We start from the raw sequence: 15,013 nt of genomic DNA on the forward strand, positions 1-15,013 counted from the left end.
ACTGTGAAACTTACAGAGGACTTTAAGGATTGAAAAGGTTTGATATAGTTAACTATGGAATTTGAGCAGTGATTCGTGGTGGATTTAATGGCTGTCTAGAAGGAATAGAAGCGGAAAAGAACAGGATTGGTGATTGCTAATTAAGACTGTTGAAATTGGATATTTTGGATATTTTTGGAGACTGATAAAAACTTTACAGTTGGAGAGAACCGAAGAGGAGGCAAAAGGACAGACAGGATAAAAAAAAAAGGGGGGGGGAACCTACAAAGAATGATGCAAGACTGAGTGAATATTACACAGATTTAATAAAAAAAAATACAAGAGACTTCACTTTATGGAATATAAAAACTTCAAGAAACAAATTCAATTGTGAGAGATGAAATAAATGTTCAACTGAAAGTAAACAAGATAAAATTGTGGAATAAATAATAAGTCTAAAAAGTTTTGCATGGTTAAGTAATTATTGATATATACTTGAATGTTGATATTTGAAAATTAATTCTGAGTAACCTAGATTAGCTATAAGCAATGAAAAGATAAGAAATATAAATGTATTTATATATGTATATATCTATTTAAAATAAGTTTACACTCACAGTAAGATATATTCATATAATAATATATTTATAATTAGACATACATCTATATTTATATTATTGTAATGTGTATAAATTTCTTTTTTCTTTTGCATCTTTATAAGTAAAGGTATACATAGTCTTAAGTAACTAGAATATAAAAAATAAGGATTTAAGAAATATAGTAAAATTTTTACTCTTTAGACTTGCAGATCTACAGCTATACTCGCAGTAATATTTATATCTATATTTAGGAAATTAATACTAATGTATGGATTAATCTTAAAAACTATATAATGAGGAGATTTGAAGGGAAAAAAAGAAACATCTTTATAGCTAATATGTTTAATATCTCCAGAACTAACATATTATATTTTGGAAAAAATTACTTTAGATAGGAAAAATGACAAGCACAACAACGGTAACCAAAATAAGTAACAAAATAGCCCCAAACCCCACATTTACTACATCTTCACCAGTACATCAATGTTCAATAGAAATGCTTGGAACAAATAAAGCAGACTCAACATCAAAAATACAAAGCATCCAGATCACGTTACTGGTGATACAAGAGGCAATGACTAAAACACAGGAAGCTATTGCAAACAATCACGAAGAGACCTTAAATTTAACATGGGAGAAATGAAAGAAGATATTTAAAAAATGGATGATGAAATAGGAAAAATTCAACAAAACATCTTCAAAAACAAAGGATCCAAACAGTAGAGTCAAAAATGGAACAAACGGGTAAGAAAATAGAAACATTGGAACAAAAATATATGACAACTAGCAGAGACTTAGAAGAATCAATAGTATTTCTGGAGATGAAGAAAGCATCCTTTTACCTGAGATTTCAAAACATTACAGAAAATAAAGACTATGACTTAGGGGAGATTATGTCAGAAATCTTAGCAAAGGCAGTACAAAGAGACAAACAAGACATAAGGAGAGACATTGACAAAGTGTACAGCGTACACACAAATTATGCACGCAGGCACAAGCTGCCAAAAGAAGTACATGTTAAATTCATATACAAAAAAACCTATAAAAGACGAAATATTTAAAAAGATCAGGGAAGAATCAATATATAAAGAAAAGGAAATAATAACCCTTAAACAAATCCCGAGACGAGTGAGAGACCAAAGAAGAAATTTATCAATTCCTGACATCACAACTAAATGAATGTCATGTTCCAATGGTATTCTGATCTGGCAGGAGAAAAAATTCAAGATAGATAAACTAGATAAGGCTCAATAATTTTTTGAACTTCATTTTTGCATTAGAAGAATAGAACAGAACAGAACAGAATTGAATTCTTTATTGGCCAAGTGTGATTGGACACACAAGGAATTTGTTTTGGTGCATACGCTCTCGGAGTACATAAAAGAAAAGATACATTCATCAAGAATCATAAGGTACAACACTTCTTTTCTTTGTCTTTCCCTTTCTCCTTTCCTGTCCCTTCTTGCATGCCCAAATAAATGCAAAAAGGGAAACATTTCTCCTTTTGTTTTTAGTTTGTTTTGCTAGCCCTCTGCTAGAAAAAATGGAGTTCTGGGGGCCAGGCACAACCCTCCCGGGCCCTGGTTTTGGCCACAACAGCCTTCTGAAGCCCCCTGCCAGCAAAAACGGAGCTCCATTTTTGCTGGCAGAGACATCATGGGCTGGTCCTTTGTTGTTTCCAGGGTGGCCCCATGGGCCAGATCTAAGCACCCCACAGACTAGATCCAGCCTGCAGGCCTTGAGTTTGACACCCCTGGTTTAGATTTACAATGCTTCTCAACCTTGGTCACTTTAAGACGAGTGGACTTTTTATTCCCAGAATTCTGGGAGTTGAAGTCTACTCTCTTAAAGTGTCCGAGGTTGACAAACACTGCTATTGTTCTGACCTAGGCTTCCGGAGAAAGCATAAATCACAATTTTAGTCCCAAAAAAACCTCTTTTACTGAGATGGCTGTGAATTATGGTCATTCACAGCCCATAATGATTCACCTTCTGTGCAGATTCCGACAGAGGTCTGCTCGAGTTGACAAGTCTTTCAGGGTAATGTTGATAAGCACCCACCTTTATCTCCCTTGAAATACTGCCAGAGACCTAATTCCCAATTAGTTTTGCAAAGTCAAACACAGCACAAACGGGACTTCTCAGAGCTTGAACCAACTATATGAACTTCCTGCAAAGGCTCACGTCCATTTGCTTCTATTTTATGTCTTATGGGAGGGGCCAATCAACTCCAAGCTTTACTCCTGAGTTGCCCTTTTTTTTTCTTAACTGTTCTTGCTTTCTGGTAACTCTGAGCATGCGCGCACTGGGAACAGGTTCACACTGTTCTTGTGCCTCGATGATGTCAGATTCTGGAGGCAGCACATAACTACCAGCTGGCCCTGGACCCCTCTCTGCCTCCAATGCAGAGCCCTCATCTGAGCCTTCCCCAGACTCCAGGACTGGCCCATGTTCCTCCCCAACCTCCTCACTGTCCGACTCTGTTGCCAACTCCACAGGTCACTGGTGGACCACAACAGTTATAGAGGATTTGCACTGTAACAAATATGGGGATGCAAATAGACACTCCTGGATATAGGATAACATTCCTTTATGAAGAGATCGATGAAGTAGTGTACATGGAAAACTATGAGAAGAGAAAAACCAGGTATTTTTTATGGGCAAAGAAGAGGGGTTTTTCCCCCCCACAGAAGTGTCCTTTTGAAGAAGTAAGGCATATTTATGCTGCTAAAGTAAGACAAAATATGGTAGAAGAGTCCTTACTATGAAAACATGCATAGACATTGCGCTAATGTGTTACGACAAGAGAATGGTGGAAGTGAAATCATGCGGAAATGCAATGAGAACATTTGAGATCAAAAAATTGCTGGACAAAGCATATGTTTGCTTTGGTTTCCTTTTGGTGTAAAACACCAGCATCATAGGGACTCGGTGGCTCAGGGGCTAGGACGTTGAGCTTGTCGATTGAAAGGTCGGCAGCTCGGCGGTTCGAATCCCTAGTGCTGCAGTGTAACGGGGTGAGGTCCCATTACTTGTCCCAGCTTCTGCCAACCTAGCAGTTTCAAAAGCACTTAAAAATGCAAGTAGAAAAAATAGGGACCACCTTTGGTGGGAAGGTAACAGCGTTCCGTGCGCCTTTGGCGTTGAGTCATGCCGGCCACATGACCACGGAGACGTCTTCGGACAGCGCTGGCTTTTCGGCTTTGAAACGGAGATGAGCACCGCCCCTAGAGTTGGCAACAACTAGCACGTATGTGCGAGGGGAATCTTTACCTTTACCTTTACCAGCATCATGACAAAGGTTGGAATCTTAGAGTAGCAGGGCTGAAAGCTACTTTGGAGAAGTTGCTGCATCATTTAGAAGTAATCGGGTCTCCAGCTAAAAGTGTGGGGTGATGCTTCAGAGGGACAAGAAGCTGAGACTGCCTCACCAAGTCCAAGCAGACTCCTTTTCTCTTGATGTAGATGACACCACTACCAAGACTCAAAGATGTTAAAGGTAAAGGTAAAAGTTTCCCTCGCACATATGTGCTAGTCATTGCCGACTCTCGGGGGTGGTGCTCATCTCCATTTCAAAGCTGAAGAGCCAGCGCTGTCCGAAGACGTCTCCATGGTCATGTGGCCAGCATGAACTCAACGCCAAAGGCGCACGGAACACTGTTACCATCCCACCAAAGGTGGTCCCTATTTTTTCTACTTGCATTTTTACATGCTTTCGAAATTGCTAGGTTGGCAGAAGCTGGGACAAGTAACGGGAGCTCACCCTGTTATACGGCAGCACTAGGGATTCGAACCGCCGAGCTGCTGACCTTTCGATCGACAAGCTCAACGTCCTAGCCCCTGAGCCACCGCAATGTTAAGACCTTGGAAAAAGTACAGAGAAGAGCAACGAGGATGATTAAAAGCCTAGAGATTAAAACATATGAAGAACAGTTGCAGGAATTGGGTATGGCCAGTTTAGGTGAAAGAAGGACTAGGGTTGATATATTATTTGAGGGGCTGCCACACAAAAACGGGGGTCAACCTATTTTCCAAAGCATCTAAAGGCAAGGCAAGAAACAATGGATGGAAACTAATCAAGGAACGTAGTAACCAGGAATTAAGAAGAAATATCCTAATGGAGAACAATTAACCAGTGGAATGGGTTGCTTTCAGATGCTGTGGGTGCTTCATCATTGGAGGTTTTTAAGAAGAGACTGGACAGTCACTTGCCTGAAATAGTATCACTTGCTTGAGCTGGGGGTTGGACTAGAAGATCTCCAAGGTTCCTTCCAGCTCTATTCTGATTCAAAGACTAATTGCAAGTCAATCTATTATGGAACATCTTTTCCTGTTAGGTGGTAGAACTGTTAGCTGGGTTGGAAGGAAACAACTTGTGTTTCCTTCATGTGTTAAAATGTGTTAAAAGAGGGATTTGAACGACTGTATCTTGGCAAGGTGGATAGATTCTAACCAGGTTAGAAGGTATGGAAAAGATTCAGTGGATATACATATCAAAGAACAGATCATGTAAGAAAAAGGAGGAACAATGGAAAATGAGAAGATGATTATGGGGAAAGGAAAATTTGGATAGTTATCAATCAATCAGTCAGAATAAATCTTGGCGGTCTTCTAATCCAACCCTCTGCTCAAGCAGGAAACCCTATACCATTTCAGACAAGTGGCTGTCTAGTCTCTTCTTTAAAACCTCCAATGACAGAGCACCCACAATGTCTGATGGCAATTCGTTCCACTGGTTTCTCTAGACTTGCCGAACCCTAATCCTGCAACGGAGCTGGCAGCAGAGTTGGACAGTGAGGAGGTTGGGGAGGAACTTGGGCCAGTCCTGGAGGCTGGGAAAAGCTCGGAGGCAGCGAGAGAGATATACAGCAGCAAGGCAGAGGAACAGCCTGTGCAGAGCTGCCAGAAGACAAGAACAATTAAGAAAGTGTCGACTCGGGAGTAAGGCCACACCTTGGAGATGGCCCCTCCTATAGAACATAAAAGGCGAGCGAACAGGATGTGGGCTTTTGCAGGAAACAATTTGCTCATTTGGTCGATTCAAGATTGGAAAGTTCTCTACGTGATTCTAATAGAATCTGTGCCAAGTTTGGCCTTGCCCTGCGTTTGGAAATTGGTTCTCTGGCAGCATTCCAAGTGAGATACGGTGGGTGTTGATAAACATTCCTCTGAAGCAGGGGTCTCCAACCTTGGTCCCTTTAAGATTTGTGGACTTCAACTCCCAGTGTCCCTCAGCCAACAAAGCTGGGAGTTGAAGTCCACAAGTCTTAAAGGGACCAAGGTTGGAGACCCCTGCTCTGAAGGACTGTTTGCCAAAGCCTTGTTGACTTGTGAATGATAGTAATTCACAGTCATTGAAATAAAAGAGGTTTGGCCAGAATTAAGACTTTGCTTCATGCTTTCTAAGGAAGCCTAGCTCAGAACACCTTCTTCATATATTTTATTCTCCAGACCCTTAATCATCCTAGTTGCTTAGTTGCCTACCTTACTAAACGAGGCAGGTAATTGCCTATAGTTGAAACACTCTTTGGTTTTATGATGGCTAGGCTACCACTTAGTCTTGACTAATTTTTAGTATTTAAATTACAGCAACTCTCAGCCAGAAATCATTTAACGCCTGGATATATATCTACCCAGTTTCCCCCCACCCCACCCCTGAAAAGAAGACCTACGTGGAAAATACACCCTAGCATGATTTTTCATGATGCTTGTAATATAAGCCCTATCTGAAAAATAAGCCCCAGTTAAGTTTGTCAGCCAGCCAAATGCATTTAGTACCATATTTCCCCCAAAATAAGACCTAACCAGAAAATAAGCCCAAATGAGTTCTTTTGGAGTGAAAATAAATATAAGACCCAGTCTTATTTTTGGAGAAACACGGCTACGTCCTACTCATGTCTATATAGCAGGGGTAGTCAACCTTTTTATACCTATCGCCCACTTTTATATCTCTGTTAGTAGTAAAATTTTCTGACCGCCCACCGGTTCCACAGTAATGGTGATTTATAAAGTGTATCATCATCTGTGCATGCCTCTCGCACATCGTGGATTGGGTTTGGGGGGTGTGTGCCGGCTACCAGCTCTGCTTGTCTGTTACAGCTGGGTGGTGTGGAGGGAGATGCGCAAGCTATTCTGGGATGAGGCTCTTTTGTTTGCGGTCGCACTATAGCACCATTTAGTTTCACTTAACGTAATGTGAACTAAACGTATCCGCGGGTGATACAAATAGTATATTTCAGAAATTTAAACTGTCACGGGGAATTTTATGAAAACCTAATGAAAATGTTTTTAAATAATGCTATGAATTTTTAAAAAAAAGTCAACTAAATTTTAAAAAAGGAAAGTGCTTCAGTATCGGACAAAACCCCTGCCACCCACCATAAAAGCTGGAATGCCCACTAGTGGGCGGTAGGGACCAGGTTGACTACCACTGCTATATAGTAATGGCATATGCTGAGTCACTCCAAATTAAGAATGATGGTTTCAGGATAGCAGCCTTGGTTGTGCAGTTTATTCTGTCCATTCCTCTGAACTGTGTAATAACAGTGTTCTGAAATATACAGAAATCTAATTGGACTCGTATAAAAAGCCTACTGAGGGTTGTTCATAAGCAAACTCTAAGACACATTGGGAAAGGATTTCAGTGAATTAGCAACCCATTTCAAGAAGACAATCCACCTCTTTTGATAAATAACCTTTGAACAGGAAGACCAGGGTTGTTGTGTGCAACATTTGATTTTCTACAGCAGTTCACATCAAGTGGAGAAGAATGTAGAGTGAATCTTAATATTCTAACCAACATCAAGACCAACGTTTTAGCAACTCCCTCTCAAACCAACCCCATACAGTAAAAATAAGAAGGAAATATTCTGTTATTAAAAAGAAACCAAGGTGATACTCACATATGTATTTGCTTTTGTGTGAGCGTTTGCTTCCTTTCTTTTTCTTCTTTTTCTTCTTTTCTACCTCTGTTTCCATGTTCGGCTCCATAAGCATCAGGGGAGTTTGCACTTTTTAAAACCTCAGCTGACAAGATAGAAGTCACTCCTTTTACTAAAACAATAAACAATAGTATGCAGGTCAAAGGCTGTTTTTGCTGCTTCTATCTAACGAAGGAGACATTCTTTAAATGCTTTGTCTTAAAGAGGGATTTAAGAGGCTGCTATTAATGGACTAAAGGTTAAAGAGCCCCCACCCTTTCCTGCAATTTACAAATCAGTGGCAGGAACATAGATAGTCCCTAAACTCCCTGAAATTATATAAAGAAGCTGTAATCTTAACTCTAAGGCAGGGGTCTCCAACCTTGGCAACTTTAAGACTTGTGGACTCCAACTCTGTGGGCCTCTGTGGCTCAGATTGGTAAGACAGTCTGTTATTAACACAGCTGTTTGCAATTACTGTAGGTTCTAGTCCCACTAGGCCTTCCATCCTTTATAAGGTAGGTAAAATGAGGACCCAGATTGTTGGGGGCAATAAGTTGACTTTGTATATAAATATACAAATAGGATGAAGACTATTGCTAACATAGTGTAAGCTGCCCTGAGTCTTCGGAGAAGGGCGGGATATAAATGCAAATAAAAAAAAAACCTCCCAGAATTCCTCAGCCAGTTTTGCTGGGTGAGGAATTCTGGGTGTTGGAGTTCACAAGTCTTAAAGTTGCTGAGGTTGGAGACCCCTGCTCTAAGGCAATATAACTAGAGTTACATTTGCTCAATCCGGAATCACTTGGGATTTGGACAGTACCTAAATCAAATAAATAAATTCACTTTTTGGAAGTAAAACCAGTTGAATGCCAGAGGACTTACTTCAAAGTAAGCAAATTTGGTCACTTGTATTTAATCAAGAGACAAGGTTTGGTTTTATACATTTATAACTTTTGCTTTAGGATTATCAGTCACCCTCAAATGGGCTTTATAATTCGCAGGCTGAAATTCTCAATTTACATAGCTGAGAGTATCCCAAATGAATGCTACAGGTAGTAAGGATCACTGGAAAGTAAGTATGTAACACATCAGGCTACCATTGCTAGGAGGCCTACTTGAAAGCAAATACCAGGAGCTTGTCAATTTGGATGAAGGACCAGTCTTGACATTTAGAATAATTTGGAGCAAATGATAATCTGTCGATGATGTAGAAAAAGATCGTTCTAACCTGGGCTTTACAAAGCAAATGGCTAGGCCAAGCTCTATACTCGATCCGTTGCTCTAACATCTTGCAAATGTCAGTTATAGTTGTAACCTCCCACACACACAAGAAAACCACACACCCTATAATGCATAAAGGTTTAAATAAGGCTTTACAAGCTATGGTTCTCTTTCAAGCATGACATCATTTATAGGTGAGGCTCTGGAGAACTTGTCAAGGCTACTCCCTTGGGTTACAGTGAGAGTAGAAGGCAGGGAGAGGATAAAAACGCAATATACTGAGCATGAGAAACTGTGAGTTGACCGAACTCTCATGCAGGTAGGAATAAGGATATATACCTGGGAAGGTGCATGCTTTGAATCTGGGATTTTCTTCATACAGTCTCCAGCCAGAGTTAAGCAAAAGTCACATCTGCCATCTTGAAGAGTTACTTTCAGTCAGTGGCTCTGGAAGCCCATTCGCAGAGGAGCACAAAAGGCAACTCAACTGCAGAAAAAACAATTGCTACCAACCTGCCTTCCATTGAAGACCTGTATACTGCACGAGTCAAAAAGAGGGCTGCGAAAATATTTACAGACCTCTCACATCCTGGACATAAACTGTTTCAACTCCTACCCTCAACACGATGCTACAGAGCATTGCATACCAGAACAACTAGACACAAGGACAGTTTTTTCCCAAACGCCATCTCTCTGCTAAACAAATAATTCCTTCAACACTGTCAAACTAGTTACTAAATCTGGACTACTATTAATTGTCTCATCGTTCCCATCACCCATCTCCTTCCACTTACAACTGTATGACTGTAACTTTGTTGCTTGTATCCTTACAATTTATATTGATATTGTTTCCCGATTGCTTATTTGTACCCTATGACTACCATTAAGTGTTGTACCTTAGAATTCTTGATGAACGTATCTTTTATGTACACTGAGAGCATATGCACCAAGACAAATTTCTTGTGTGTTCAATCACACTTGGCCAATAAAAAATTCTATTCTATTCTATCCGGGTATTATGTGCGAGAGAAAGAAGGTGAAGTCATTCCCTCCCTAACAGTTCACAAAGTACATAGTAGATGCAGACAATAGGCTTAGGACCGGGCTACCTACGGGACCGTCTACTGCCGGCCTCTATCTCCCAGTCTCCGGTGCGTTCCCACGGAGAGGGACTCCTCAGGGTGCCGTCAGCCAAACAGTGTCGACTGGCGGCCCCCAGGGGGAGGGCCTTCTCTGTGGGGGCTTCTACCTTGTGGAACGAACTTCCCCTCGGGCTTCGACAACTACCTGACTTTAGGACCTTTCGCCGCGAACTTAAAACCTATTTATTTCATATGGCTGGACTGGCCTGATTTTAATTTTAAATTTTAATTGAATTGTTGATGGGTTTTAAATTTTGTAATTTTATGGGGTGTAATGTCATTTTAAATTTTCTGGCATATTTGAATCAGTTTTTTAAGGGTTGTTTTAATTATTGAGGATGTTTGTTTGTATTTTATTTGCCTGTTCACCGCCCTGAGTCCTTCGGGAGAAGGGCGGTATACAAATTAAAACATTATTATTATTATTATTATTATTATTATTATTATTATTATTATTATTATTATTATTATTATTATTATTATTATTATTATTATTAATAGAGTCCTCTGTCTGGCAAGATTTTCTCTATAGGTGTGAAACAACTAAGCACTCAGTTCAACAGTAGTAATTATGAGAGGGATCTTGGAGCCCTAGTGGACAATCATTTAAATACGAGCCAGAAATAAGGAGAAATTCCCTGACAGTGAAAATAATTAGCCAGTGGAACGGTTTGCCTTTAGAAGTTGTGGGTGCTCCAACACTGGAAGTTTTTCAGAAGAGATTGGATAACCATTTGTCTGAAGTGGTATAGGGCCATGATGGTGAACCTATGGCACATGGGCCAGAGGTGGCACACAGGCCTCTATGTGGGCACATGCGTCATTGCCAGCTGCTCTTCTGGTTTCCGGTGCGCACATGCGCACCAGCAAGCTGGTCTTCGCAGGCGCCGGAGCACCAGAAAACAGCCTGAAAAACGGCCAAAAAACAAGCCGTTTTTCTGGCCATTTTCTGGCCGTTTCTGGCCCAAAAACAACCAGAAAATGGCCTGGAAAACAGCCCTCAAAACAGCCAAAAACTAGGCATGTGCATGCTAGCCATCTGGTCTTTGGGTTTCTGGTGCTCTGGCATGTACGAAGTCCAGCTGGTCGGTGTGCATGCGCGTGCCAGAAACCCGAAGCCCATCTGGCCAGCACGGGCATGTGCTTGCTGGCCAGCTGGGCTTCAGGTTTCTGGCACGCAGCCAGCCAGTCTTTGGGTTTCCAGCACACACACACACAAACACACACACACACACACACAGATGCACGCATGCATGTTGCGGTTTGGATACTCAGTGCCGAAAAGGTTCGCCATCACTGGTATAGGATCTCCTGCCTGAGCAGAGGGTTGGACTAGAAGACCTCTCAGGTCCCTTCCAATTCTGTTATTGTTATTCTGCTTGGAAGACTTGCCACATGTCATTCTTGTTTTTGGACCTGGCACTTGTATAGCACAACAAAGTAACTGCTTTTTTTGCAAGTTTTATCTTTTCTTTTTATTATTATTATTATTACTATAGGTCTAATTCAGGCTAGCAAAATCCTCTTGCCTCATCCTTTGTTGCTAATACAGTATGTTATTAAAGGGCACATGTGCCGTTAACAGGAAGACAAGTTTCTTTTTTTTTAAAAAAATGTTTTTTTAAAAATGCAAATCAACAACTAGTTATACAGATATTAATAAATCGATGGAATGGTGCACAGTGTTGTGGCTGATAATAGGTATTTGCTGAATTAATGGCAAAAAGATAATTCCGTGAAGTATTTATCTGTTCCTTCAGGAGAAAACTCTGCAATTTGCTTCCAAGCAGGCAAATGCAATTCAGAGCTGGGATTAAAGTTTTGTTTGTTTCCTCCAGCAGGCAGGAATTTCCACTCGCCTTCACTACGCATGTGATTTCTGGCTGAAGGAAGATGAGTCAGATCCGTGGAATTGCTTTCGGAAAAAACGAAAACTCCTTGCCAAAGTAAAAGGAGGACATAGTGATTTACGTGGTGATTGTCTCTCCTGTCCTTGAAGTCTCAACACACAAGAGATCCATGCTGGATCCAGAGATCTAATTATCCGATTCCCTGTGAGTTAATTCATGTGAAGATTCTGAGAATAATACATCTGTTGGGTGTGCCCCACCTCAAAAAACAACAACAACACAAAACCTTACGAAGACAGTGATGTACTACAGGTAAAGGTAAAGGTTCCCCTTGCACATATGTGCTAGTCGTTGCCGACTCTAGGGGGCGGTGCTCATCTCCGTTTCAAAGCCGAAAAGCCAGCGCTGTCCGAAGACGTCTCCGTGGTCATGTGGCTGGCATGACTCAACGCCAAAGGCACACGGAACACTGTTACCTTCCCACCAAAGGTGGTCCCTATTTTTTCTACTTGCATTTTTTATGTGCTTTCGAACTGCTAGGTTGGCAGAAGCTGGGACAAGTAACAGGAGCTCACCCCATTACACGGCAGCACTAGGGATTTGAACCGCTGAGCTGCTGACCTTTCGATCGACAAGCTCAACATCCTAGCCCCTGAGCCAGAGAGAAGGAGATGGAGGAGGAGGAAGAGGAGATGGAATAAGGATATTAGCACTTCTGAGTGAACCCAATAATTCTGGCCTTAACAAACCATGGCTTGGTAGCCTAATAATAGCTTAGAGTCGGTAAAAGGAAGTTTCTTCTTAAATGCCTTAGGATAGAAAAGGCAGTGAAGTCATGCAGAGAAACAAAGGGCGGGGTGGAAACCGAAACAACTGAGGCAAGCCACGATGTCTTTGAATTTCTACTGGGGGAAAATGAAAAAAAATTTTTTTTAAAAAAAGCCTGCACAATTCAGCTGAATCTGGTTCCTTCTAAGCCACTCCAGTGCGTCCATACGTTGTCTTACTGAGACAATGAATCCAAAGAGAAATACCCCTATTTATATATTGACAAATGTATGGCCAACAGTCCTTGAAGTTCACCCAAAATCTAAGAGAAAAGTGAGAATAACCCCTGTGGGCTAGTCCCCTCCATATACCTTTTAATATTGCTCCAAAGAGAAAGTCAGTGTAGCGTAACTGCTCATCCAAGAAAGCTGAATTTGGAGAATGGTGAGATTACTAAGGCAGTCAGAACAGATTGTGATGCTCAACTGGTTTTAATTAATATCTGAAATACCAAACCTTTCGATCTTATAATAATAATAACAGAGTTGGAAGGGACCTTGGAGGTCTTCTAGCCCAACCCCCTGCCCAGGCAGGAAACCCTACACCATTTCAGACAAATGGCTATCCAACATTTTCTTAAAAATTTCCAGTGTTGGAGCATTTACAACTTCTGCAGGCAAGTTGTTCCACTGATTAATTGTTCTAACTGTCAGGAAATTTCTCCTTAGTTCTAAGTTGCATCTCTCCTTGATTAGTTTCCACCCATTGCTTCTTGTTCTACCCACAGGTGCTTTGGAGAATAGTTTGACTCCCTCTTCTTTGTGGCAACCCCTGAGATATTGGAACACTGCTATCATGTCTCCCCTAGTCCTTCTTTTCATTAAGCTAGGCATACCGAGTTCTTGCAACCGTTCTTCATATGTTTTAGCCTCAAGTCCTCTAATCATCTTTGTTGCTCTGCTCTGCACTCTTTCTAGAGTCTCAACATCTTTTTTACATCGTGGCAACCAAAACTGAACGCAATATTCCAAGTGTGGCCTTACCAAGGCATTATAAAGTGGCACTAACACTTCACGTGATCTTGATTCTATCCCTCTATTTATGCAGCCCAGAACTGTGTTGGCTTTTTTGGCAGCTGCTGCACACTGCTGGCTCATATCTAAATGGCTGTCCACTAGGACTCCAAGATCCCTCTCACAGTTACTACTCTTGTTCATTTTATACTTTACGTGGATTTCTTAGCTGCAAGTAGATCACAGGCGGGATCATTGTTGGAGAATCTAAATCCAGTTAGTATCGTAGTTACATTTAAATAAGCATAGTATTGATGTGATGTTACTTATTGGAGGCTTAAGCATTTAGGAAGTAATTTAATACTGTATTCATCCTCATTTAATAGGGTGATCTCTTATGATTTCTGGCAACCAAATCAGATACAGCATAGCAGTTACTGAACAAGTTCAAACTAGCATTCAGAGGCAATTGTGGGACTAAGGAATCTGTTGATATCCAAATGCATGCTTAAAAGACAAATACTGTTTTTTAGAATGACGGAAAGCTTAATTAAGCAAGTTCATCAGCAGAGGGCAGCAGACATCTGATCTCAAAAAGACAAAGCTGAGTCAGAGCTGAATAAGCAGTTGGTGAAAAATTAAAAGATGGTACAGGAGAGAAAGCAAGCAATTATAAACTACTTTTGGGCTGTTAAAAAAATGACACCACTAGATGGACAGGTAGTCCTCAACTTACAATGGTTCATTTAGTGACCGTTCTGCAACAGAGTTGTTAATGCTTGGAACACACTACCTGACTCTGTGGTCTCTTCTCAAAATCCCCAAAGCTTTAACCAAAAACTGTCTACTGTTGACCTCACCCCATTCCTAAGAGGACTGTAAGGGGCGTGCATAAGAGCACAAACATGCCTACCATTCCTGCCCTATTGTTTCCTTTCATTATATCAAATTAATATAGTTATTACATGCTTATGCTTATATTTATGCTTATATATTATATAGTTACTTTCATGCTTATGCTTATATATACTGTTGTGACAAAATAAATAAATAAAATAAAGATACAGCAGCACTGGAAAAAATGACTTATGACTGTTTTTTCACATTTTTTTCACATTAGGAGAAACCCTCCCATACTTCCACCTCTCACAATACTGGACAACACAGTATCAACAGTAGAGACCTTCAAATTTCTAGGTTCTATCATATCGCAAGATCTCAAATGGACAGCTAACATCAAAAACGTCATCAAAAAAGCACAACAAAGAATGTTCTATCTGCGCCAACTCAGAAAGCTCGAACTGCCCAAGGAGCTGCTGATTCAGTTCTACAGAGGAATTATTGAGTCTGTCATTTGCACCTCTATAACTGTCTGATTCGGTTCTGCAACCCAACAAGAAAAACCCAGACTTCAGAGGATAATTAGAACTGCAGAAAAAATAATTGCTACCAACTTGCCTTCCATTGAGGACCTGTATACTGCACGAATCAAGAAGAGAGCCGTGAAAATATTTGCAG

Source organism: Ahaetulla prasina, chromosome 6, assembly GCF_028640845.1.
Source record: "Ahaetulla prasina isolate Xishuangbanna chromosome 6, ASM2864084v1, whole genome shotgun sequence".
Lineage (NCBI taxonomy): Eukaryota > Metazoa > Chordata > Lepidosauria > Squamata > Colubridae > Ahaetulla > Ahaetulla prasina.